Source organism: Schistocerca serialis, chromosome 9 (assembly GCF_023864345.2).
Source record: "Schistocerca serialis cubense isolate TAMUIC-IGC-003099 chromosome 9, iqSchSeri2.2, whole genome shotgun sequence".
In the NCBI taxonomy this organism is placed as follows: Eukaryota; Metazoa; Arthropoda; class Insecta; order Orthoptera; family Acrididae; genus Schistocerca; species Schistocerca serialis.
Window position 1 is genome coordinate 16,465,041 of NC_064646.1, and position 22,902 is coordinate 16,487,942.

Here is a 22,902-nt window from a genome sequence, read left to right on the forward strand (position 1 = left end):
GGCAGGCTCACATTGGGCTGTAAGTATAGTAGAAACGATACAAAGTCCTGGAGTGACTCTTGCTCATACGAACTTCGCTAATTCGATTTTCACGATAAATCGAACCTGTTGTTACGTCCTTTGGAAAAACCTTATAAAACTTGAAACAGTCCTGTGTGTTTTGGTACACTCGATAAATCGATACTCCTTTGTTCAAATGAAACTGTCCAAACTGTCTCCAGGTCGCTCTCTTTTGTTTCCACAATACCCCTACACTACTGGCCATTGAAATTGCTACACCACGAAGATGTGCTACAGACGCGAAATTTAACCGACAGGAAGAAGATGCTGTGATATGCAAATGATTAGCTTTTTAGAGCATTCACACAAGGTTGGCGCCTGTGGAGACACCTACAACGTGATGACGTGAGGAAAGTTTCCAACCGATTTCTCATACACAAACAACAGTTGATCGGCGTTGGTGGTGAAACGTTGTTGTGATGCTTCGTGTAAGGAGGAGAAATGCGTACCATCACGATTCCGACTTTGATAAAGGTCAGATTGTAGCCTATCGCGATTGCGGTTTATCGTACCGCGACATTCAGCTCGCGTTGGTCGAGATCCAATGACTGTTAGCAGAATATGGAATCGGCGGGTTCAGGAGGGTAATACGGAACGCCGTGCTGGATCCCAACGGCCTCGTATAACTAGCAGTCGAGATGACAGGCATCTTATCCGCGTTTGCAAGACAACAACCATCTGCACGAACAGTTCGATGGCGTTTGCAGCAGCACGGACCATCAGCTCGGAGACCATGGCTGCCGTTACCCTTGACGCTGCATCACAGACAGGAGCACCTGCGAAGGTGTTATGAACGACGAACTTGGGTGCACCAATGGCAAAACGTCTATTTTTCGAATGAATCCAGATTCTGTTTACAGCATCGTGACAGTCACATTCGTGTTTGGTGACATCGCGGTGAACGCACATTGGAAGCGTGTAATCGTCATCGCCATACTGGAGTATCACTCGGCATGATGCTATGGGATGCCATTGGTTACACGTCTCGGTCAACTCTTGTTCGCATTGACGGCTCTTTGGACAGTGGACGTTACATTTCAGATGTGTTACGACCCTTCATTCGATCCCCGCGAAACCCTAAATTTCAGCAGGATAATGCACGACCGCATGCTGCAGGTCCTGTATGGGCCTTTCTGAATACAGAAAATGTTCGACTGCTGCCCTGGCCACCATGTGCTCCAGATCTCTCACCAGTTGAGAACGTCTGGTCAATGGTGGCCGAGCAACTGGCTCGTTACAATACGCCTGTCACTACTCTTGGTGAACTGTGTTATCGTGTTGAAGCTACATGGGCAGCTGTACCTGTACACGCCATCCAAGCTCTGTTTGACTCAATGCCCAGGCGTATCAAGGCCGTTATTACGGCCAGAGGTGGTTGTTCTGGGTACCGATTTCTCAGGATCTATGCACCCAAATTGCGTGAAAATGTAATCACATGTCAGTTCTAGTATAGCTCTGTTTGACTCAATGCCCAGGCGTATCAAGGCCATTATTACGGCCAGAGGTGGTTGTTCTGGATACTGATTTCTCAGGATCTATGCACCCAAATTGCGTGAAAATGTAATCACATGTCAATTATAGTATAATATATTTGTCCAATGAATACCCGTTTATCATCTGAATTTCTTCTTGGTGTAGCAATTTTAGTGGCCAGTAGTGTAGTTACGACAGTAAAGTTTCAGTTCCGTATCCGGCGGGTTACTATCCAACTTAAAAAATTATCTGAAGATCGATGGGCAGCTGACCGCCGAACCTGTCTTGTGTAAATAAGGGAGAGCGATCTAGAGACTGAATTTCGACAGTTCTACACAGATAACAATCGCGGACACTACCTGAAGACGAACTCAGTAGTATGCTCTACAATGTATTACTGCAGTACATAAATCACCTGTTCAAATAGCTTCTGGCTCACTGCCTTCCCAACCACTGCTTCCCTTTCATGCCCCTCGACTCTTATAACTGCCATCTAGTTTCTGTACAAATTGTAAATAGCCTTTCGCTCCCTGTATTTTACCCCTGCCACTTTTAGAATTTGAAAGAGAGTATTCCAGTCAACATTGTCAAAAGCTTTCTCCAAGTCTACAAACGCTAGAAACGTAGGTTTGCCTTTCCTTAATAATTCTTGTAAGATAAGTCGTAAGGTCAGTATTGCCTCACGTGTTCCAATATTTCTAAGGAATACAAACCGATCTTCCCCGAGGTCGGCTTCTACCAGTTTTTCCATTCGTCTGTAAAGAATTCGTGTTAGTATTTTGCAGCTGTGACTTATTAAACTGATAGTTCGGTAATTTTCACATCTGTCAACACCTGCTTTCTTTGGGATTGGAATTATTGTATTCTTCTTGAAGTCTGAGGATATTTCGCCTGTCTCATACATCTTGCTCACCAGATGGTAGAGTTTTGTCATGACTGGCTCTCCCAAGGCCATCAGTAGTTCTGATGGAATGTTGTCTACTCCCGGGGCCTTGTTTCGACTCAGGTCTTTCAGTGCTCTGTCAAACTCTTCACGCAGTATCTTATCTCCCATTTCGCCTTCATCTACATCATCTTCCATTTCCATAATATTGTCCTCAAGTACATCGCCCTTGTACGGACCCTCAATATACTCCTCCCACCTTTCTGCTTTCGCTTCTTTGCTTAGAACTGGCCTTCCATCTGAGCTCTTGATATTCATAGAAGTGGTTCTGTTTTGTCCAAAGGTCTCTTTAATTTTTCTGTAGGCAGTATCTATCTTACCCCTAGTGAGACAAGCCTCTACGGCCTTACATTTGTCCTCTAGCATTCCCTGCTTAGCCATTTTGCACTTCCTGTCGATCTCATGTTTGAGACGTTTGTATTCCTTTTTGCCTGCTTCATTCACTGCATTTTTATATTTTCTCCTTTCATCAGTTAAATTCAATATTTCTTCTGTTACCCAAGGGTTTCTACTAGCCCTCGTCTTTTTACCTACTTGATCCCCTGCTGCCTTCACTACTTCATCCCTCAGAGCTACCCATTCTATCCGAGGAGACTACTATGCATTATTGCATTATTACGTAAGGAAGGTGGTACATATCACGGTGGCACATGGGAGCGTCCGGTATGCACCGTGTGGTGGCTGGCGGAGTTCGTACGTAGACGTACGGTAGGGGGCGCGCCTGCCCTGGACAGTGGATCGCTGCGTCACGCGCGAGGTCCCGCTTCCTGCAGGCAGGCGGCGGCCGCATTGGCAGGCGATGCTGGTCGTCTGCTACTATCCCGGCAACCGCCGCACGCGAGGGCGCCGCGGCCGGTTCGCGGAACTTTGCCGGTGGCGGCGGAAGCGCGCCGTGCTGCATCCCGATACTCCGAGCTGGTGCAGCGCAGCCCACCGCGTCACAGCATACCTACTCACTATTCTGACACCTGTCCCTTTTCCCTACTTTCAAAAGGGAGAAAGATTACAGTTTAACGTCCCATCTACGACTAAGTAATTCCAGAGCCGGCCGGAGTGGCCGAGCGGTTCTAGGCGCTACAGTCTGGAAGGGCGCGACCGCTACTGTTGCAGGTTCGAATCCTGCCTTTGGCATGGATGTGTGTGATGTCCTTAGGTTAGTTAGGTTTAAGTAGTTCTAAGTTCTAGGGGACTGATGACCTCAGAAGTTAAGTCCCATAGTGCTTAGAGCCATTTGAACCATTAATTTCAGACTGCGTAGGATTTTTTTTTCTTTATTGTGATTTCATTCCCCTGCCCCATATGGGCAGGGGAGGGCTGTCAGCGGCACAATCCGTCGCTCTTCAGTCGAGTGACATGGCAACTAATATAAGAATAAAATGTTACATACAGAAGGCGATAAAAAAGGGGAACATAAAACAGAGCAATGGCAGAAAATGGAGCTAAAAATAGACTGACATGGAGACGTTCATGGGGGACAGTTAAAAAAGTCACCAAAAGTTAAAAAAAAAAGAAAAAGACAGTTGGCGATTCTTAAAACACAGAGAAGACACGGAATGCGCAGGCATAGGGTAAAAGTCGGCCACAGTAGTAAAAACACTCCAGAACAACACACTTAAAACCCACCTGGAGCACACACGACGAAGGATAAAACTGCCAGGTGAGACGTGCTGAGGGAAAAGGTAAGAGAGGATGGAAAAGGAAGGGAGACCAAGGGGCAGCTGGGGAGATGAAGAGAGGAGGGGCGTCAGTGGGTGCACCAAGAGGCAGGAGGCACGTGGGGCGGGAGAGGAAGAGGGAAGACAGGGCAGGAGGGAGCGCAGAGACACTGAAAGGAGGCACAAGAGATGGAGGGGTAGTAGGAGGGGAAAGCCGCTCAGAAGGAGGGAGGGGGAGGAGAGGGAGCCCTGAGGAGGAGGCAGGAAGAGGGGGTTAGAGTTGGTAGGAAGGTTAGATGTCAGGGCGAAGCTCATCATCCTGGAGGGGTAGACAGTGGAAGTTGCGTTGGGAAAGGAGGCGGAGGCTGTGGAGATGGAGAGAGGGTGGGACACAACGGTAAAGGCGCGGCAACTGGTTGGGGGTGGAGAGGAAGGGAGACACCAGGGGGTGAGGGGGATCAAGGCGGCAGACAATATATAGTGTGCGGATGTGTTCAAGGAAAAGGAGAAGGACTGTGTAGGACATCGCATTGGGAAAAAAGGGGAAGGAAACAATTCTTTTGATAAGAGGATCATGTCACATTCGCTTTAAGCGATTTCAGAGAAAAATGGGAAACTGAATCTGGGTGGTCTACTGAAATAAAGGATGCTACATTGATTGTGACTGGGCCAAATATCTCACGACATAAGCGTCAAACGAAAGAACTGCAAAGAACGAAACTTGACTAGCTTCAAGGGGGAAACCAGATGGCGCTACGTTGGCCTGCTAGATGGCGCTGCCGTAGGTCAAACGGATATCAACTGTGTTTTTCTAAATAGGAACCCCCAATTTTTATTACATATTCGTGTAGTACGTAAAGAAATATGAATGTTTTATTTGGACTACTTTTTTCCGCTTTTTGATAGATGGCGCTGTAATAGTCCCAAACATATCGCTCACAATTTTAGATTAACGGTTGGTAACAGGTAGGTTTTTTTAAATTAAAATACACAACGTAGGCACGTTTGAACATTTTGCTTCGGTTGTTCCAATGTGATACATGTACCTTTGTGAAATTATCATTTCTGAGAACGCATGCTGTTACAGCGTGATTACTTGTAAAAACCACATTAATGCAATAAATGCTCAAAATTATGTCCGTCAACCTCAATGCATTTGGCAATACGTGTAACGACATTCCTCTCAGCAGCGAGCAGTTCGCCTTCCGTAATGTTCGCACATCCATTGAGAATGCGCTGCCGCCCATGAGTGACCGAGTGGTTCTAGGCGCTAGAGTCAGGAACCGCGCGACCGCTACCGTGGCAGGTTCGAATCCTGCCTCGGGCATAGATACGTGTGATGTCCTTAGGTTAGTTAGGTTTAAGTAGTTCTAAGTTCTAGCGCACTGGTGACCTCAGAAGTTAAGTCCCATAATGCTTAGAGCCATTTGAACCACAATGCGCTGACGCGTGTTTATATATCTTCTGCACGTCTGTAATACGATAACAAGACGTGTAGAAGATAAATATACATCTGACACCACATAGATCCACGAATCAATAGTCAAATCGAAACCAACTGTATTCGACCGCCATCTTGTCCACTGCACTACAGTTTTGTGATTGTGTTTCCACGTTACTGTTATGTTAGTGAAAATTTGCGAACAGTGACCAAGAAAGCCAAGACAGACACGTAAATGGAAACACGTCAGCGCCTCACAACGAGACTGCCACGCCAGAGGAACAAAGTGAGTGACCATTACATAACATTTAGTGCAAACGTCAGTCCAGCTTCCAAAGTGATATGACCTCTTACTAAGTTTCCTCTTCTTCCAAAGCATGTCCACAGCATTTATAAAAAGACTATGTAACATCAGTATGACCCTATTGTAAAGTTGTTTTTGTAATGCCATTTAGCCTGAAGATGAGGTATTCCCTCGAAACATGTGCTAAATAAATAAGTAACAGAATAGTTGTCAAAGTTTGTGACTGGTATCGGTAATTTAAAAGAACCTTTACATAAGGCATCACTACTACATAAAGAAAACAAAGTAGACCAAGAATGCTATATGTGTGTCACACATTGCTAGTAATAATACAGGCAATTCCCTTCACGCATAATTTCTTGCTTGGATTTGAAAGTGTCGTCAGGAGCGTTTAGTTTCGGCTAAAAGCAAAGCTCAGTTATGTTCTTCGTTCATCCGTAGACGGTAGTGGCATTTTGAGAAAAGGGAGCGAAAGTGGTTCTATACGAACTTTTCATGCAGTTACAGACTACACAGCTGAAAGATATGTGTGTAACACAAACTGTTGTCTATCGTTGTTCAATTAGAACTAGCGGATAGCCTGTGATTAAAAATTCGTCCACAGAATATTAGCTGCCAAAATTACTCTTTAAAAATCAAGAAAGATGTCGGTAATGGTTTTGTGAGATGATATTCAGCGCGCCTGGATAGCAGCGCATCGACTGCGGTAGAGAGTCAGGACGCGCGGCTGATGCTGCATCTCCGCCAGGAACGAGAGCGAAAGTGAACTTTTCCTGCCTCCAAACAGAAAGGTGGCCGTCCCTTTCTGTTGAGCGGGACTCACAAACGCTGTGCTGCCATACAAGGCGCAACTCTCTCTTTTTCAGCAACTGTTCGTGACTTTCATGGTAATAATCAACCACGCCTCGTCTTGCTTTTGTGAATCTGCGGCTTTCCAAACAGCTCATGAACGTTTTGCGGCTCTTCCTTATCTGCTATCTTGTGTGGACTAGGGGCTGCAAGAATAAATCTTGTTTTCGCTGCGTTCTTCAATTCGAACACTGCTTTCATCAGCACTCGACGATAGTCTGTACTGTGCAAGGTTCTTAATCTCCGCATGAATAATGCAACCTACATTGTATTTTCCAGCCTTGGTATTCCACACTTGCCTCCAGTACCAAATTACTGATCCCTTGATGGCTCACAATATGTTCTATCAACAAATATCTTATGTTAATCAAGTTGTGCCACACATTTGTTAACTCTCCAATCTGATTCAGTACTTCCCCATTAGTTATTCGATCTACCAACCTAATTTTCAACATTCTTCTGTAGCACCACATTTCTGAGCCTTCTGTCCTCTTCTCGTCAGAACCGCGTATCGCCCACGTTTCAGTTCCGTTCAAGACTACACTCCAAATATTTTCATGAAAACTTCTTAACATTCAAATTTGTATTCTATGTTAACAAATTTTTCTTCATTATGAACGATTTTCTTACTGTTCTCAGTCTGAATTTTAGGAGGGTAATCCCCAAAGGTCTCCTATTTTTTTATAAGTACGTAGACCTGTTTACGGCTTGAACATTTAGTTATTTTTCGACATAATCACCATTACTGTCGAAGCATTTTTGTACACGCTGTGGCAGTTTTTGTATGCCCATGTCGTACCAGCTCGCCGCCATGCTGTTCAGAAAAAGTTATGAACCACTTCTTGCACCTCGTCGTCGGAGATGAATCGCTTTCCGGCCAAATGCTTTTTTAACCTATGGAACAGGTGATAGTTACTGGGAGCCAAGTCACGAATATAGAGTGATTATGTTCCACTGCAACTGTTGCAGGTGAGAAACGGTTTGCCGAGCGATGTGTGGGCGAGCGTTGTCATGGAGAATGTGTACGCCCTTGCTCAACATTCCTCTTCTACGGTTCTGAATTCCCCATTTGAGTTTTTTCAGAGTCTCACAGTACCTGTCAGCGATAATTGTCGCCCCAGCGATTCAGCTCCGACGACGAGGTGAAAGAAGAGGTTCATAACGTTGTGAACAGCATGGCTGTGAGCTGGTATGACATGGGCATACAAAAACTGCCACAGTGTCTACAAAAACGCATCGACAGAAATGGTGATTATGTCGAAAAAATAGCTAAATGTTCAAGTTGTAAACTGATGTAAACCGCTGTAGAAATAAACATTTCTATGTACTTATAAGAGAAATATGAGACCTTACTTTTGGGATTACCCTCGAATATCCTCCATACTTTTCTCACCATCATTTATTTTACTGCCCAAATAGTGCGGACTCATGGGCAGCTTTCAGTGTCTCATTTCCTGGCATAATTCTATCAGCATCAGCTGATTCAGTTCGGTTACATTAGATTTCTTTTGTTTTATTTTTATTGCTTTTCATCTTATAACCTCTTTTCAAGACACTGTCCATCCCCTTAAAATGCTCTTCCAAGTCTTTTGCCGTCTTTGGCAGAATTACAATTTCACCAGCAAAGTGCAATGGTTTTACGTCTTCTCCTTGAATTTTAAATTTCTTCTCGACGTTCTATACCGAATGCTCAACCTACATATTGAATAGCATCAGGGAAAGGCTACATCCATCTCTTACACCTTTGATTTTATACCATCTAACTCTTGAAACTGCAGTCTGGTTTCTGTACATTTTGTAGATAATGTATCCCTCCCTGTATTTTACCCGCGCTACCTGGACTATTTCAAAGACAGTATTGGAGTCAACAGTGACAAAATCTTTTTCTCTTCTACGAATGCAATAATCGTAGGTTTTCGTTTCATCAATCACACTTCTGAGAAATATCGTATGTTCAATATGAACTCGCGTGTTCTTGCATTTTTTCGGAACCCTAACTGGCCTTCCTCGAAGCCGTTCGAATCAGCCTTTACATTCTTCTGTAAAATATTCGAGACGGTGCGATACTAGAAACATGTTTCTGTAAAATAAAAACCTAATGAGATACCGTTCATTATCATGTGCTTGGATCCTCCTCCTACAACAGTAAACAGGCATCAAATAAATCCAGCACTTTCAGTGAAGATAAGCGGATGCCAATAATACAAGTTCTAGTCTAGGTCTTTCCTTACCAACGTTATTCGCGCACCACTGTTGAAGGGCCGGCCGGAGTGGCCGAGCGGTTCTAGGCGCTACAGTCTGGAACCGCGCGACCGCCACGGTCGCAGGTTCGAATCCTGCATCGGGCATGGATGTGTGTGATGTCCTTAGGTTAGTTAGGTTTAAGTGGTTCTAAGTTCTAGGGGACTGATGACCTCAGAAGTTAAGTCCCATAGTGCTCAGAGCCATTTTGAACCACTGTTGAAGGTGATTTGTACCGTTGGTCGAAATGAACTCATAGAGGCCAAATTGATCGTTCGAAGGCGACTGCGTACTTTCTAGGTTGGCGTAGCCCTCGTAACTGTCTCCAAAAAGATAGTACGCAGCTCTGTTGCCTATATCTGCGAGCCATTATTTTTACCTATTTGTCACCAGTTGGTATTTTAGAGTATGCACGAGCGTTACGACAATACTCATTGTTTCGTGTCTGGCGATAACGTCTGAGCCGGCCGGAGTGGCCGAGCGGTTCTAGGCGCTATAGTCTGGAACCGCGAGATCGCTACGGTCGCAGGTTCGAATCCTGCCTCGGGAATGGATGTGTGTGATGTCCTTAAGTGAGTTAGGTTTAAGTAGTTCTAAGTTCTAGGGGACTGATGACCTCAGAAGTTAAGTCCCATAGTGCTCAGAGCCATTTGAACCATTTGATAACGTCTGAGTGTTCGAGTGACTCGACTGCAATGTACCCCATTGCGACGCGCTACTGTGCATTGTCGGCGCTTATTGCCGTAAAGTGAAAATTCGCGCGTAGTTCAAGCTGTGAAAAATCCATCGAGGCATTTTGACAGCCAGAAAACTGCACACAAGGCGCATTGTGTGGCTCGAGATGCACCGCGCCACTATACTGTAGTGGCAATGCAAGTAGACACTATCTGCTCTAAAGTATCCGGACGCCTATTAGTGGACACTAATGTGGACTGTGCCCACACTTCGCCTTGATAACGGCTTCAGCTCGGCTGGGGACACTTTCAGTGAGGTGTCTGAATGTCTGTGGGGGAATGGCGGCGTATTCTTCCTCAACATCAGAAACCAGAGAAGTGAGTGATGTCGCACTGTGGCATCTGGACCGAAGTCGACACTCGATCTCATTGCAGAGATATTCCATTAGGTTCTGGCCAAGATTCTGGGCAGGATAGTCGATTTCCGGAATGTTTTTATCCACAAACGACTGCCTCACAGATGCTGCTTTATGACACGGTGCATTGTCATGCTGATACAAGGAATGATAGTCTCCGAACTTTTACTCTAATCTACTCAGTTCAGAGTGCTGTAAACGTGTTACTACCTTTCCGCATTGACGTTTCCTTAAGCGCCATGACGGACAGCTACATAAACATGAAAAAAGGGCTCCATAGCGTAAGAATACCTCCGTACTTCACTGTTGGCACCGCACATGACCTCCGGCAACACTGTCCAGGCATTTGCCAATCCAAAACCCTCCCATCGGATTGCCACTGGATATAGTGTGATCCACTCCAAAACACTCGTTTCCAATCTTTCCCTGTCAAGTGGTGTCACTCTCTGCAACATCTCACTGTCACTCAGCTTTGGCTACAGAAATATGTGAGTTATCACGAATGGCTATATCGTTGTAATCCATTCTTTATAACTCCCTAGACACAGTCATTGCGCTAGCTGGACTGATCGTAGCATTTCGGAAACTCGTGAATGAATGCTTTCGCGGGTTCACGCTGTTTCTTTCATTCACCCTCCGCTATGCTGCACAGTCTCTGGCCATCAGTACAAGACGTTTGTCTGTTCTGGGTTAAGCTGTGGTTGATCCTTCTTGTTTCTACTCCATAGTCACATCTCCAGAAATCGACATGGGCACCTTTAGATTGGCTGAAATGTCCCTGATGGATTTGAAACTCGAGTGACATCCAATTACTTGTCCACTTTTGAACATACTGAGCTCTAATGACCGACCCACTCTGCTCCTACTGCTTCTAGACTGACGTGCTTCGTTTTATACTGGCTTGTTCACCTCAAATGACATCTACTGGTCAATTCCCGTTAAACTGACGTGTATGGTATTTTTGATGGGACAGTGTACGTTAGTACTATATTTGACGATCACAAAAAATCTATTTTACACAGAAGCGCCAAAGAAAATGATATAGCCATGCGTATTCAAACACAGAGATGTATATACGGGCAGAATATCGCGCTGCGTAGTTGTTAGATCGCTTAAGGCTGCTACAGTGGCAGGTTATCAAGAGTTAAGTGAGTTTCAACGTGGTGTTACAGTTGCCGTACAAGCGATGGGACACAGCATCTCAGCGGTAGCGATGAAGTGGGGATTTTTCCGTGCGACCATTTCCCGAGTGTACCGTGAGTAACAGGAATCCGGTAAAACATCAAATCTACGACATCGGTGCGACCGGAAAAAAATCCTGCAAGAACGGGACCAACGACGCTGAAGAGAATCGTTCAAAGTGACAGAAGGGCAACCGTTCCGCAAATTGCTGCAGATTTCAATGTTGAGCCATCAAGAAACGTCAGGGTGTGAACCATTCAACGAAACATCATCGATATAGACTTTCGGAGCCGAAGGGTGACTCGTGCACCCTTGATTACTCACGGCGCAAAGCTTTACGCTTCGCCTGGGCTTGTCAACATCGATATTGGATTGTTGATCACTGAAAACATGTTGCCTAGTCGGAGGAGTCTCGCTTCAAATTGTATCGTGCGGATGGACGTGTACGAATATGGAGACAACCTCACGAGTCCATGGACACTGCATGTCAGCAGGGTACTGTTGAAGCTGGTGGAGGCTCTGTAATGGTGTGGGGCGTGTGCAGTTGCAGTGATATGGGACTCCTGATACGGGTAGATACGACTTGACACGTGACAGGTACATAATCATGCTGTCTAACCAGCCGCCTCCATTCATGTCCATTGCGCATTCCGATAGACTTGGGCAATTCCAGCAGGACAATGCGACACCCCACAAGTACAGAATGGCTCCAGGAACACACTTCTGAGTTTAAGTACTTCCGCTGGCCACCAAACTCCCCATGTTTTCAAAGTGCTGTTCCGAATGCATAAATATTTTGTTGAGCCCAACCTATATAGGTAGGAATGATCATCAAAATAAAATAAGAGTAATCAGAGCTCGAACAGAAAGGTTTAGGTGTTCGTTTTTTCCGCGCGCTGTTCGGGAGTGGAATGGTAGGGATATAGTATGATTGTGGTTCAATGAACCCTCTGCCAAGCACTTAAATGTGAATTGCAGAGTAATCATGTAGATCTAGATGATTGCTTTTCCAACGCGCTGTATAGCCGGTGTCTCGTGAAAAATTCTGTGGGCGATACGTTCGCAGTAGCAGAGGCAGCCAGGGTAAGAACCTCCTAGGGCTCTCAGCCAACACGTAACGTCCGACATCACACTCAAGGAAGCCGGGTGAAGGGTGGCCCAGCAATCCGAGTTGCGTAAACGCTTGCAGTCGTGCGTGCGGACCGACTGCAGACTGACGAACGGGGGCCAACTCGAGACGCACGGCGCGGTTTCCCAACCCGGCAGCGGCGCAGCCAAAACATAGCAGCACGCCCACGGAGGACAGTTGCCACACTCCGCTACGGCTCATCCGCCCCCATAGCGGCAAATGCCATATGCGGCGTCCTGTGACGACAAAACTTAGCAGGGCTAGTCGGAAAGTAAGAAACGATCGGTCGGGAAAAGGAAACACCAATGAAAATCTAAACTGTTTTATTTGCAACAGTTAGCTACACCTCCCTCATACTTCTCTGTATAGTCGCCGCTCCGACTTAGACATTTACCGTAGCGTTGTACCAACTTTTCAGTACCCTCGTCATAGAAGGCAGCCTCCTGTGATTTCCGACAATTATCTACGCTGGACTGTATCTCGTTGTCTGTCCCAAAATATTATCTTCATGGACAGCGGTTAATTTCAAAAGAGATGAACTCTGAAGGAGCCAAGTCGGGGCTTTATGGTGGGTCATCGAACATTTGGCATCTGAAACGCTGTAGGAGGTTCTTTATTGCCTCTGCAGTGTGCGGCCGAGCGTTATCACGAGAAAGGAACGCATGACACATATGTTATGCGGGATTGCATGAAATCAGGCGAAATCTCTTACCACCATACATACTTGGTGGGGTACAATACTTCCTAAGCATCTTTACGCGCTCACTGTGGTCTCAGACCTAAGGAGAGCGACTTGACGCCATTTATGGGCATACTGGAGACTGACCAACACATCTGTACGGAGTCTCATCATTTGCGGTTGGTACTACTTACCCTCTCCCCGATGTTATTTAATCTGTATATTGAGCAAGCAGTGAAGGAAACAAAAGAAAAGTTCGGAGTAGGTATTAAAACCCATGGAGAAGAAATAAAAACTTTGAGGTTCGCCGATGACATTGTAATTCTGTCAGAGACTGCAAAGGACTTGGAAGAGCAGTTGAACGGAATGGACAGTGTCTTGAAAGAAAGGGAAACGTGGACGATAAATAGTTTGTTCAAGAAGAGAATAGAAGCTTTTGAAATGTGGTGCTACAGAAGAATGATGAAGATTAGATGGGTAGATCACGTAGCTAATGAGGAGGTATTGAATAGAATTGGAGAGAAGAGGGGTTTGTGGCACAACTTGACAAGAAGAAGGGACCGATTGGTAGGACATGTTCTGAGACATCAAGGGATCACAAATTTAGCATTGTAGGGCAGCATGGATTGTAAAAATCGTAGAGGGAGACCAAGAGACGAATACACTAAGCAGATTCAGAAGGATGTAGGCTGCAGTACGTACTGGGAGATGAAGAAGCTTGCTCAGGATAGAGTAGCATGGAGAGCTGCATCAAACCAGTCTCAGACTGAAGACCACAACAACAACAAACTACTTACCACTTGCAGTTCACGTCCTCATGTACGCCTACACCCTACTAGTGACCTTATAGTGTGTGGCGGAGGTTACTTGTGGCACCACTGCTTTTTCCCTCATTCCGTGTTCCACTGGCGTATGGTGTCGATAAATCTCCCTAGGAACTCTAATTTCTGTGATTTTTTTGTCTTTTTCATTTCGCAAGATCAGTGCGGGAGACAGTAATATGTTGCCCGACTGACTCTTCTTGCGACAGCGAACCTCTCCGTGACGCAGAACACCTCCCTTGTAGCGTCTGTCAATAGAACCTCTCTGTAACGCCCTCGCACTTACTTAAGAATGCCGTGACGAAATGTATCGCTCTTCTTCGAATCTTCTCTATCTCTTCCATTAAGGCTACCCAGCATGTATCTCTGCCTAATAGCAATACTCAGCAATCTGTTGTCCTTATATTTTCTAAGCCTCTTCTTTTGAGGATGAAATACATTTTCTTAAGATTCTTCCAGTGAATCTTGTAATGGTTCTTTATTTACGTGACCATTACGGCACTCCAACCCCAGTTCTCAATACCAGTAATATCCTAATACTTTACTGCGAAGTAAAAAAAAATATAAATACTCCGATGTATCGATATATTACAGTGATATGGTTCTTGTGTGTATTCATTTCTGTGAGACTGTCATAATCTTTGACTTACTTGTAACCGTTTTGGCGCGAATGCGCACAGAGCAGTCTTTGTTTCACTTTGCAGAAGTTGTTATTTCGCTTTGTAAAAGAACACTTAAGTCTTGTGTTTGGTTAAAGTGGAAATTAGATGTATAAAGATTGATACAAAACTGTTTTCTTGATGATGTGACAATTAAGAACAAGTATATGTTAATTTACAAGAGTTTAATAAAAATGTGGATCGTGAACAGCAAGTCAAAAATTATTTATACCATACCATTGTTCTGATCTGGGATTCTTTGATCATTAAGATTTTCCTGAAAAACACATTTGTTAGGTCTTCAAATATTGCTAAAATACAGATCTGGACCTCCTAGCAGTGAAAGTGGAATCACCCTAGAATCAACAAGAGCCACAACATCTTCGACGAATTCTACGTGAGAATCCATTCAAGATAAGTGCCAAAATTAATGACTTTTTTACAGTGACATCATTATTTCCATTCAGACGATACCATCCACAGTCAATAACTTTGTTGTTGCACGATAAAGCGAACATAAGCTACGTGAGCAACATTATTAATCTAATTTCTAACCTACTTTGCAAATGGTGATATTGTTACAATCTCAACCCAACATGTTCTTTCTTACACCTGTTTTTATGTGTTCATTGCACTTAACGTCTCTTCGGACGGCTATTCCCAGATATTTGATGGTTCTTACTATTCCTAGTGAATTATCGCCAATAGCGTAGTGGAAGAGTAATGGATCTCGTCGCTCGCTTATTCGTGTTCAGCAGCGTCTGGCGAAATGGCTCTTGAATCATGTTTGATACAGTCATTGTTCTTTCGACTGTTTTGGTTCTTATCTCCAACTTGTGCTGTCGTGTGTATAGTCATCTACAATTTGTTTTGTTTAGTTTGTTCTTGGTCTGTCTTTAATATTTTTCCCCTCTACTTATCATTGCAAGACCAAGTTAGTTATTTCTGGATGATGTATAGGATGCCACACTGAGTTGTCCCTTCTTGTGGTAAGGATCTTCCAAACACTTCTTTCCTCAGTTGTCCCTTACAGTTCTTCCTCGTTTCGTAATTTATCTGTCCGATTAATTTGTAACAATTCGAAACAATACTACATTTCAAATGCTTCCGTTTTTTCTTCAGCTTTACGAAGTACGAGCTTTCACCTTCACGCTTTGCTCCAGATGCACAATTTCAGGAAATTGTTAATGATATCCATTCTGATATCTGATATCAATAGAGCCATTTTATTGAAGAAAATATCCTTCGGCCGGGATAATCTAAATCTGATAGGTACGTTGTCTTTTCGGCCTCCCCGCTTCGCCTTACTTCCTGGGTATGAGAAATATTTCACCTTTTCCACTGTTGTGCCGTTCCATTTTTTGATATTAAGCAACCTGTCCAGAAACTGAACAAGCTCTATGCTCTGTTTCTCTGACTAGCTTGCTTGTATGGTTTTCCAAAAGGAACTCCCGATCACGTAAATTTGAGTGCCATGTATATATCCATTTGTCACCTGTAGGATCACAGGCAAGTAGAAACGAAGTTGAAACAGAGTTAAAGATAAATGGACCCTACTTCAAATTACAGCAGATACCGTGTCCAAAACAGCTCTACATGGCTTTGCAAAAGAACTTAATTGACTACTGTACAATTAATGGCAATTAGAGAAGGTCCTATGGCTGCTTCTGATACTCCAATGATTGTCAGTGATTAATGAGTGGAGGGGCACGAATAACAATACCGTCGACAGGCAGCAACTAGCCGCCAGCGAAATCGTAGTATGATCCTGCGCCAAGAGTGTCAATTTCCATTGATTCTATAATGATAATTGCACTGGATGGTGGCAGTATGTTGTGATAACAGCTGAAATTGTTGTTATGTGTTGGTTTAGATCGTGTAGGATAACAGGATGAAGTGGCGATAACTTGCATTAAAGACTCTCCCTAATAGCGCTGGAAATCCGTCCTTTGCAGAAAAAATTAAAGGATGTTTCATAAAGATGTCGGCAACGACCTTGCCGCAGTGGCTACACTGGTTCCCGTGAGATCACCGAAGTTAAGCGCTGTCGGGCGTGGTCGGCACTTGGATGGGTGACCATCCAGGCCGCCATGCGGGTTCTCATTTTTCGGGGTGCACTCAGCCTCGTGATGCCAATTGAGGAGCTACTCAACCGAATAGTAGCGGCTTCGGTCAAGAATATCATCATAACGACCGGGAGAGCGATGTGCTGACCCCACGCCACTCCTATTCGCATCCTCCACTGAGGATGACACAACGGTCGGATGGTCCCGATGAGCCACTTGTGGTCTGTAGACGGAGTGTTTGTTTTTTCATAAGGATGTAGGATATTGTTAAATAAAAGAATGTTAGATCTTTCAACAGTGGAGAAAGCTTCCATCAAGCTATTTCTCGTGTATAGCTTTGCTTGGACATAGGTGTAATGGGAGAAGTACAGTAGCTCAATATGATAAATTTGTGGGAAGCTATGCTTACCGAATTGCGGAATGACTCATTCGGAATTCGCCTGTGCTACTGACCGGGAAACCCAAATCAAGTTGGCTGGGAAAAGAATTGTAAAGGATTTGTCGACAATACGAAACCGCAGTTTACCACAGGGACAACTGGTCTGTAGATTCAATGATTGACATCTCAAGTAGTTGACTACCCACCAAACTTATTTTATCTGCGGGGGTCAGTGGGCTCTTGTCGAATGGCTAAAACGTATGTTCAGTAAATTAATCACAGCGTAGCTACATTTAAGATGCAACTGACTCACTGTAAAATGTAAATTTTCATGGCCGGAAATGTCACAATTAATAAAATGTTTTTGCCGGCCAGTGTGGCCGAGCGGTTCTAGGCGCTTCACTTCGCAACCGCGCGACTGCTACGGTCGCAGGTTCGAATCCTCCCTCGCGAATGGATGTGTGTGATGTCCTTAGCTTAGTCAGGTTTAAGTAGTTCTAAGTTCTAGGGGACTGATGACCTCAAATGTTAAGTCCCGTAGTGCTCAGAGCCATTTGAACCATTTGAAATAAAATGTTTTGGGCTATTATGCTGTGGTCAAATAGATTCCGCTTTAAAACCAGACCTTTCGTTTCCAGCTGCGGAGGAAATTTTCAAGGGGGATCGTAGCTTTGTTGATTGTCCGATTCACACCTTGTCTCGCTACTGACTACAGCAAAATTCCACTTCGAGCTTATGTGCAGTGGCGCGACGTTACATATTTTGAATACGTGAGCGCAATCGGACGTTGTCGACTGTTGTCGTCCACTGTTGGGACATTCAATAAAGCTACGATCCCCCTTGAAAATGTCTTCCGCAGTTGATACGAAAAGTCAGGTTTTAATCTGAAATCCATTCGACCACGGCGTAATAGCCCGTAACATTTCATTAATTGTAACTGACTCATTGATGCTTACTTCACGTGACGCAGTTACATTCTTGAGTAGCCGCTCATTGGCTGACTTATTTTACATGTGATGTAACGTCTTTGAATTGAGCTTGAAATAACTGTGATGGAGTGAACTACGTCTGATGCTGACAGTAATGATCGAATAGAGTAGTTCCTAGGGTTAATAGAAAACGCTAGTCTGACGGACGAATAAAATAAACGTATTGTGTTATCACATTAAGTGATTATCGCTTGAGGCTCCAAATAGCTCGTTCGGTAATGAGCCACTGACGACCTTTTTTGGCTTCGCTTAACACGTCAAATGCAAAGGTGTACAGTGAGTCTGCGTTCAATGTGCACATGATTAGCATAATATCAGTTTGGTGTTATTATGTTCTTTCAGTTACAGGATTTGACTGGTATATCACTTGCAAGGTCTGAAACCACCTTGTTGAGGGATAAGTTTCAGATCGATACAGTCTACCATGCAATATAAAATGATGATCACATCCTCTCTTTGACACTACGTGCGAGATTGGACGACTCAGATCTCGTAGAAGATACTTAAGTATGACCATTGAAGAACCAACACATGACAGTCCAACACATAGGTAGTGCCTGGCGACAGCGCAACAAACTGGAAGACATAGGACCCTGAACTGCATGAGAACAGGGGTGGCCCCAGTGGAAACAAACATGATCGCGTGGAGTCAGGGTAACGTGAAAGACGACAAGTGCGACTGTGGTGCTGTGCAAGATATGTAACACCTCCTGGCCTGTCAAAACTGTCCCTACATATGCAACCTCGACGATATATCGCTGGACGAGGAAGAAGCCCTGGTCGTAGCCCAATGCTGGGCTGAAAGACTATGATTGATTTCTGGACACGAAAAGGTAAAGAAACGTTACTATCGATGAAACAGCGCACACAGCACACGAAAGAAACAAAAAAATGGCTCTGAGCACTATGGGACTTAACATCTGAGGTCATCAGTCCCCTAGAACTTAGAACTTCTTAAACCTAACTAACCTAAGGACATCACACACATCCATCCCGAGGCAGGATTCGAACCTGCAACCGTAGCGGTCGCGCGGTTCCAGTCTGAAGCGCCTAGAACCGCTCGGCCACACCGGCCGGCACGAAAGAAACCATATGGACCACAATGTCCTGTCCTCAAGGGTGGATGTATATCGACGCACCTTATTTCCTCAACTCAGATCCGCAATCAGCACGGCTGCCATTCAGATCCTCTTTCGTCCAAAACGCTTGCGCTTTTCGGCATTTCCCACAATCACTCAAGGCAAATACCGTCGTGCTCCAATCTGAAAGAGAAAGCCGACTTCATTCCCCTAGCCAAGTTTGTACTCTGTTCCTAATGACCCTATCGTCGACGGGACTTAACACTCTAGTATTCCACAGTTCACCCGAATTAGTGGACTGGACATACTGGTAAACACACTCTGTGTGTAAAGAACTCCACGCGAACCTCTCTTATCAGACCAAATCCACCAATGACGATGCATTTCTCCTATTCGACAGAGCTTTCTACGTCGTGAGAACTTCAGCGTCATCAGTTTCTTTTTGCATTATGTAACTCTAATGAAGTGTTACAATGAATGCTGCTTGAGTCTTTTCGCGGATATCCATGGAAAATGATACTTCCCTGGGTTTGAATTTTAGCTATACAGCATAGCGTCGGAGGTTTTTTTAGAAGCATCACCATTGTCATCATCACTAACAGAAGCAGAAATTCGACATGCACCGCTGTGTACCACACACCGTGCACTTGCAGAGTACAGATTTACGCCAACTGATCAAAAGTATTGAGAGACCTACTAGTGGAGATTAATATGGTGAGCCCTCCCATCGGCCTTATTACGGCCTGAACTCTGCTGGGAGGTGTCTGTAAGTATCTGGAGGAATGGCAACACAGCCTTCAATTCTAAACCATAGTAGATTCTGACGTTGTACCTTAGAGTATGGAGGAAAGTCGACGTTGTAACTCACGCCGGAGGCATTCGGTTGGATTCTCGGGTCTCTGGGAAGGCCAGTCCATTTTAAGAATATTGTTGTCCACAAACCTTGAGTCACAGATGTTCGTTTATGACAGGTTGAATTGTCATGCTGAGACAGTTGTCGCCTTCGAATTGTTCCTCTACTGCACACAGTACTTAATGCAGTAAAATGTGTTCGTATCATTCCACATTTAGTGCTCGGTTCTTTTGCCTTAAGCTCAGTATGTGGTTCACATCTGACCACTTAAAACACATCAGTACGTTAACAGAACCAGTTCTATGCTTCATTCTTGGCACTGTGTTTGATGGCAGCTAACGTTCTTCAGGCACACTTCAAATGCAAACAGATCCATCGGATTCTCACAGGCTATAACGTGATCCATGGCACCAGACCACTCGTTTCCAGTCATCCACTGTCCAGTGGCGTCAGTCTTTACACGACCTCGAGCTTCACTTAGTACTAACTACAGAAATGTGTGGCTTGTGAGGAACTGTGCGACCATTGTACCTCTAAGGGTAGTCATATTGCTAGCAGGTCTGTTGCTAGAACTTTGGGACTCACGAGTGATTCCTACCGCTGGTTTCATGCGATTTTTACAAACAACTTTCTGCCACATGCGACGGTCCACGTCCGTCAGTATATGAGGTCGGGTCTTGGTTTAGCTACGGTTGTACCTTCGCGTTTCCACGTCCCCGTCACATCACCAACAGTCGACTAGTGCGGATCTAGAAGCGTTGAAATATTCATGGTGTATTTATTACCAGGTGACATCCACTGACTAGTCCCCATTCGAAGGAAGTGAGCATTCCTGTCCGAGCCGGCCGCAGTGGCCGAGCGGTTCTAGGCGCTACAGTCTGGAACCGCGCTGCTGCTGCGGTCGCAGGTTCAAATCCTGCCTCGAGCATGGATGTGTGTGATGTCCTTAGGTTAGTTAGGTTTAAGTAGTTCTAAGTTCTAGGGGACTGATGACCTCAGCAGTTAAGTCTCATAGTGCTCAGAGCCATTTGAACAATTCTTTTGTTTTTCTCCTGTCCGTCCCACCCTGCAGTTACTTCTTCTCTGCTGACAACAAAATTCTCTCCCACTCCTTTTATACTGTCGTATACGACTCTCCTAACATCTGATCATAAATTTCGTATTTCATAAGGGTGATCAGATACTGCAGATGTAGAAATGCCTGCTTTAGAATTTACTATATATTACAGTCTTGTGCTGCACGCATTCACGTTGCACCAGCGTTTTTTCTTCTAAAGTCTTCTGCTCACCTGCCATCAGGTTGTCGTCTCGTTATTTCTTTATACTTATGTCAATCTAGTACAGAACTTCATTGATGCGTCTAACGTACATATCCCGACCATCTCAGTTTCCTTCTCCATACGGTCACAGTCATGTCTGTCAGTGAAGCCCGTTCCCTTATACATAAACTTGTTTTCCAGATTCGCCTACTAATTATCAGCATGAGTCTTTCACTTACTCCTCGACGAAGCCTCAGTTTTTGAGATGACTTCGAATTGGCATCTGATGTTGCACTGTCATAAGTCAAAACTTGAAATACACACAGGTTGCAAGCTATTCTTTGTTTCGAAAACCATATTTAGGTATAAAAAGTACAGTAGGTCACTTTCATCCTTTAATTCTTTTCTCATGCACAGAATCGTTGTATTCAGTTATGCTAATTAAATGTTCAAATGTGAGTGAAATCTTATGGGACTTAACTGCTAAGGTCATCAGTCCCTAAGCTTACACATTACTTAACCTAAATTATCCTAACGACAAACACACACACCCATGCCCGAGGGAGGACTCGAACCTCCGCCGGGACCATATACTAATTACAGAAACCAGTAATCTGGGTATATGACTTCGTTGTTAATCTGTACTTACTGCTGAAAACTTTATTTTACAAGATGCCGCTACACGGAAGTCGCAATTGCTGACAATTATGAAGATGATATCACCGTACTTATGAAGCGAGGCTTTTGGGTAACTATCTCAAATATAGCTTCCCTGCAAGGATACTAATTCTCTGGGGACACAAGATAGTCTCAAATGTAGCTTCCCTGCAAAGATACTAATTCTCTGGGGACACAATAGTCAAGCCCACACAGTGGAAGCTTTAATGTCATTGAAAGAGCCACATTCCTGAACAGTATTTCTTTTCACGAAAGTCCCTGATTAAAAGAAGGCGAGCGGTCTGGAGCCAAACACAAACACTTTCTTTTAGGTGGTCTCAATATTACCGACTGACCTGTTGAGTAACACATCAATGTTTTCCTTTGCCAGTAACTTCTTCCTAGATTCCAAACTCCAAAGAGTTTCTCCAGTTTGTTTTAATGAACTCGGAGTCCGAGGAAGACGTTGACGCTTAAAAGCGAGATTCGAGATGTTCCTTGTTTGCTCATTCGGTGACATAACGGCCGGTGAAAAGAAAGTGTCCGGATTCACATAGTGAGAATATAGTTTCAATGAGCTTTTCCCTAGTTCAACAAAACTCGTGAAGCCACAGTGTCAATAATTTGTGCATGTAACAAAGATGAACGGAAGAGGGAGCAACGTCGTGTAATTGGGATTAAAGAAGCCGGCCGGAGTGATCGGCGAAACGCTCGACATTTGAAGAGGAGAGATGCCACTGTTCGATAGTGCTGTCTGGGAAGGCTGAACCATGGCCGAACACAGCATCAAAAGGAAGCGGCCGACCCACAGAGACAACAGAGAGTGAAGACCGAGCATTCGTCAGAGAGGCAATCAGAGCCCCCGAAATTCATCATTGTCGTCGATCCTACGTGCAGCTGGTGCTTTAGTGACCACAAGGGCCATTAATAGGCGGCTCAGAGAAAAAGGGCTGGACACACGGCTTCCCTTGCGCCTACTACCACTGACCTCAACACATCGACAAGCGCGTTTACAGAGGTGTCGAGCACATTCGGCCTGGAATCTTATGGACTGGAGTAGACTTGTCTTCATTGACGAGTCCCAGTTCGAATTG

The 22,902-nt window shown here is 44.6% G+C and overlaps 1 protein-coding gene across 1 annotated transcript in view; it reads right to left on the reverse strand.

The window, feature by feature from the left end:
* LOC126419878 (translation initiation factor IF-2-like) overlaps positions 1-22,902 on the reverse strand; it is a 128,271-nt gene that overhangs the window by 103,283 nt on the left and 2,086 nt on the right. The window lies entirely within an intron of this gene.